A 6,000-nucleotide genomic window follows, 5' to 3' on the forward strand; every position below is an offset into this window, starting at 1 on the left:
TTTTTGTCAGAATCAAAACTGAATCATACAAAAATTAAGGTTCCAAAAATGCTTACCCAAGGGGATCTGCAGACGTTTGTCCTTGCTAAAATGAGATTTGGCCTAGTGAGGTAAAGCATATGTTTTCTTAAGGGATAGCGAGGTGAGGTAAGGTTAATTATTTTGACCGTGAACGCCAATCTGCAGCCTAATTTGGGCTGAGCGGTCTCCTGAGGAGTACCCTCCTCACCAGGACCCTGCCCTTTGACCCCTTTGATGCAAGTTTCATCTGCACAACATTCAGAGATAGAGACAGAAGAATGGAAAACAAAATAGGGCTTAAACAAACATGACAAACAAGCTAAATGCACACAGCTCTTAAAATCGAACATTGAAATGTACAAAAGTTCCATTATGTGCTTAATGTTTGCAAAGTTTCCTGTGCTTCCTGACAGAGGATCAACTGTGAGTGACCTGCCTCGGCTCTGCTGGTTGCAGCATGCCCACACCGGTGGCTCAGACTGACAGATTTATATTGTTGTCTCCCGCATCGTTCTGCACTTGCAAGTCCTAGTCACGCTGCTGAGCTCTGGTGTCTCCTAAAAAACTCATCTCTCAGCATTTGTCAGGTTCTACTCCCACCACCCTCTTGCCCTCAGCAATGTTTGAAGCTTTGAGTTGTGCAAAGCGGGACAGATTTAAAAAGTCCTCCAGGCATGTAAACTAGGGAGGGAGCAGCGAATGCACCTGGATGAACTATTCTGCAGATACATACACTACAAAACAAAAGAGCTTTTGTCTCAGTCATTTATATAACAGATTAAGGTAATCGAACCTCTGAAACATGCAAGGAAAAATCTATAGAATCCTTCTTTGTGTAAACAGGCATATATGTCTGAACATGCTGTGACTAATGGATGTCCTCGTTTAAAAAAAAAAAAACCACACTGCACAAATAAATTAATCAAGTTGAATGCTCCACTTCATTTCAAAGCACTTAACAGTTTGGATACCCTGTTAGTGCAGATTCCATCAATCATCATCAAATCATGCTGGAAAAATGGGACAAAGCCAACATGCACAACTGTTCCAACAGCGCACATTCGTGTGTTGTGCACAAGCACAAGTCTGCAAGTCTAACTTCCATGCTTAGTAATAGTTTAACTTGAAAGGAACTGTGGAATAGAAAGATGACCTTTAATCGTGATTTAGTCGTCTCATTATGCTGTTGATCGTGACAGTTTCCTGGAAACAATGACAAAATATGTCCCCCCCAAAAAAGGCAAAATGAAGGACCCTTCACTTGACTAGTCAATTATTTTACAATGTCTCACCGTGCGCCAGTGAGACGCGTCTCACTGTCATCCCTTTTGATATTCTAGTGCTATATTTTACTACAAGTTAATGTTTGTACACACCTTTTTTTTTAACATGTGGTGTTTTTAACATGTTGCTGTACCTTTTTTTTGATTAATTCAAACTACCGTCACACTGCACACTTGGCAACAACTCAAACAACGAATCCCTTTATGTCTGTAAAGTATACAGGATACGCAACATATCCAGTGGCGGTTCTAGCTATGGGCCATATGGACATTTGCCCAGGGCGGCATTCTCCAGGGGGTGCTGAAAAGTTCTATTTACTAATGCTCTCATAAAATCCTCATCAAGTCAGCACACATGTGTGGCAGATGGGCGCCCCCTACAGGTGTGATACTTGCGCCCCCCACGCTGGTCAAACGTGATCAAACGTCCACCACGTGATGTGGATCAAACCATAGAAGAAGCGATGGAGCGGGTGCCACTGGGCCTCTGCCCTCAGGTTAATTACAAGTTTACAAAAATGTATATTACAATAATTGCTAAAAAAATAAAAAATATTTCATTGTTAATATTATATTATATTCATTATATATCAAACATGTTATTTCACTAGGAAACTGTGAAATAAAAAGGAGGGACTTGTGAGTGGATATGAGTTGGTTTAACCTTGACTGCTAGTTGGGTGACGGTGGGAGACGGTGATAATGGTGCTGTTAATTTGTGTCAACAAAACTTGGAAAATACTAAAGTTACAGTCATCACGTGCACATTTTTGAAAGAAGAGGAAAGAAGACGAGGAGAAATGGGCCAAAGATAAAGGTACGGGGCTATTGCATCACTTTATGTACACCACATTATGGAATGTATATGATCAGATAAGCTAACGTTCCTTGGTGGCTATAGACGAACTGCTGTTAATTTTTTTTCTTGACTGAGTTTTAATTGTGTAAATGTGGATTTAAGTCAAATACAATTTAAGGGGAGCTTGATGTTGTGAAATAAGCACCTTTCTGCAGTTGGAAAATGCTGAAGTGTGTTGAGGTGGGACGAAGGGGGGCTGGGAGGGGACGCACGCGAAGGTTTTGTTTTATTAGGTTTGTAGGCGTTTTTTTGTAGGGGCGGGGATTCGGTCCACCCAGGGCGTCATTCAAGGCAGAACCGCCACTGAACATATCAACTTAACTGTGCAATGTTTTTTAGACGTCATTTCAAAGTGATGAGCATAGAAAAGATGTCTTTTCATTACACCCAATATAGAGTCTGTACCACCCACTCCACAGGGTTTCATGTAAATAGTAAACTGAGATGAATCAACAGTGTAGACAGTGGACCACAATGGATGCATTCTTGTAACATGGTGATATGTTGTCCACAAATAATCTTTCATCCTTCCAATTGTGAATGTAGTAGTAATTAAACGTATTAGCAGTGCGGAGCGGGACTGTGGGAAAACGTCAACTTGTAATTACTGTAGCAGTGAAAGTCACAGGGAGACACACCTTGTAAGATGATCCCTGAGAATCCTGATGTTCACGCTGAGCGCCCCTCCCCTGTTGCTTCTACACAGATCAACTCTGCAGCAGGAGCCCTCCCAAGAATCCCCCACCCCCCCATATAGAAACTTCCACGTCAGACGCTGTACTGCCTGTGCAAGCAAAACTAGCTTTCACTTCATTAGTACGTAATGCTCATGTTCCAGGCTACTGGGGTGAGTTAGGGGGCCAAAGAGGACGTCTCAGAGTGTACTCACACTAGGTCATTTACACCGTGCTGGACATGGCGCAATTCCCCCTCACTCTCCTGGCCCCCACTGGCCTGAGCATTCGAGCACGGCCCGTCACTTCTACACTGCTGTTTTACTGCAATTTCTGCAACTTTGTGGATTATTTCCATTTTCTATTGTGCAATGTGGTGACTGTCATTAATGACTTACAAGGGAAGTGATTGCATGAATGAAATGGCACGTCTTTATTACACACACGATTTTAATGCTGTGATTTGATTTGTTGCTAATTCTGACTAATAACATGCAGAAAATGAAACTAATATTTTCAACAAAGATTCACTGAAATGCAGATGAATTCTGTCAGCTTTTTAATTTTTTTTTAATTTAATTTTTTTTTTTTACATTTTTGCAAAATGTGAATATGTCATTTAGGCCATTTTTTTCCTGTTTTTGAAATCTGTTACAGCTGTTTGTCAGCTTAAGTTGGTAGTTCCATAGCCATCTGTACAAATATATCCCGATCCCAAAACCGATTTGAAACATTAGCGTTTATCATCTACTAACAAGTGTGAATATGAAATAATTCTCCTATTTCCTGAACTAGATAAAGTCCTTAAAATCCTCCTGGGGGATTATTATTACCTAACAGTCATCTCAACACTTCTACCGTAATTGATGAGAACATTAAGAGACATTTAATATAGTTTACCGCTTTAATAGTCACATCTTTGTGACGAAAAGCGTCACTCTCAGCATCATCTGCTGCATTCTCCACGGCTGACACTGACAGTAGCAATTCTTCGGTCCTCGTGTCTACGTTTTTGTGACTGTGGAAAAAGTTTGACACCTTTGGTAGTTTTGATAAAAACTGTTTGTTTTCCTCTCGCCTTCTCCTCCGCGCCAACACCTTTGTTTCCCGTCTTCCGGAATCAATCTGCACATGCGCAGTAACAGGGAATAGTCCAGGGAGGGGCAGCGGTCGAAACACTTATGAAAGATTCCAAATTTTGATGTAGTATTAAGCATGTGAATTAAGACTGAAACAGTAGTAAAATCAAAAAATTGATAATCAGTTTGTATGAGACGTTTGGGGGCCCCTGGAAATCTCGGGGCACCAGGAAATTGTCTGTGTTCGCCTAATGGTAAGTCCGCCCCTGCTTATTTGCCGATATAAGATCAAAATTGTCCCACTCGGCGGAAGTCTTTATTTTCGTTCAGTCTTTGTGTCACACTGGATTAAATGCAAGAATTGTGCATCATAACATTTGTTCTATTGCAGAGACGTTGCACCCCGATGATCAGTCAGACTCGCTTCCTTATAAACACTGTTTGGTGCCTCGGTGACACAGCAACTGTATCGGTCACGTGACTTTTTTGTGAAAGTGATACGTGCTTCGCTCTATGAGCTCGACACATGCGCCGATGCATTGATGTTCCTGGACCCATCACTAGTATATATTTATTCAAAATCACTCTGTCTATCATTTTAAAGTAAACCGCAATATGCCAGTGTGAGAACCAAAAACGGGGCCTGACTATCAATATGGTCCTGTCAGAGGAGATGATAGGTTGAGAAATACAAGGGTCGGTGACCTTTGACACCTCAATACAGACAAAAGACAGAGTAGGGGTGAGAGGGGGCTGTTAAAGTTTCACGCCCCTTTCTCAAATGAGGAGCTGGGTTTGAGGTTTTGTGCGTTTTCTTCTTCTGGGAGAGCCTAAGTGCTTGTAATGTAGACAAAAAGCCAGTGAGGGAGAGGAGAGGAAGCTAAAGGAAGAATACCAAGAGGCAGAGACATAGGAAACATGTCGAAAAGGGCGAAGAGGAGGAGGGATGGCTGGCAAAAAAGAGGAACACGAACCGACATTTAGCAGACATGAATCAAATGTGGAGGGAAAAGCTATTTTGTTTTCTCCAGTCGAATAACTAAACAATCCTTCCGTGGTGTGAGACTACATCATTTGATGTGCAGGTAGTAATGATCAGTTTTTGTTATCTAACGTAACTCAAAGGGGCCGAATCGATCACAGTGTAAACATTAACTCGGGTACAGAGAGATAGTGGGGGGGGGTTATATGTGCTTTCAGGGAAAAAGAAGGAATTCATTCACACAACGTCTCTCTGCGAGGAAACCAACTTCCTTGGAAGTGCATGCGCGGTCTGTTTAGCCCTTGATCAAATAATAATTATTGGTTAACTATTTGTCTCACTCCCTCTTGCCTATTCAGTTACCATCACGAAGGAGGAAAATACTTTTTATGACAAAAAAGGAGCACAATGTCACAGTAAGTATCGGAATGTTCTGTCAGAGCATACGCATTTTTGCATTTGTACAGTTGAATACACTAAAAGTAGTGATTGTTTGATAAAGACTGGAGCTGAGTATATGTTGAGATAGGAACCTTTTTTTTTTTTACATGCAATTGGGTGAAGGGATGTGAAACATGAACCAGCAGCCCATAAATAGTCTTTACAATGGCGTGTTACCTTATACTATAGCGAAGATGAGCTCAACTTGGTATGCAGTCAAACTGAATGGAGCATGAAGGTAGAGTACAATGCAGAAGACAGAGATATAGTAGATACCAACAGTGGAGAAGAGTGGAACGATTAGTGGAAAAATGATACATACTCAACAAAAATATATATGCAACATTTTGTCATGAGCTGAGGATGTAAAACTCAATTTGGTGGAGACATGGCTAAAAGTACGGATTGAAGAATATACAGTAATCCTCATTTATCGCGGCCAATTAGTGATAAGTGAATTTCCGCAAAGTAGGATTCCTTATTGCTAAAGCAAATATTTTCGTAGTTAGAGAATTGAAAACCTGTTTACGACCTTCTAAATGCAGTTTTTTAACATGATTAGAGCCCTCTAGACATGAAATAACACCCCATAGCCACCTTTTCACTGATACTACACAATATAGCAGACATATTAACTGAAAATAAGACATCCATCCATCAT

Source organism: Dunckerocampus dactyliophorus, chromosome 14, assembly GCF_027744805.1.
Source record: "Dunckerocampus dactyliophorus isolate RoL2022-P2 chromosome 14, RoL_Ddac_1.1, whole genome shotgun sequence".
Classification (NCBI taxonomy): Eukaryota; Metazoa; Chordata; class Actinopteri; order Syngnathiformes; family Syngnathidae; genus Dunckerocampus; species Dunckerocampus dactyliophorus.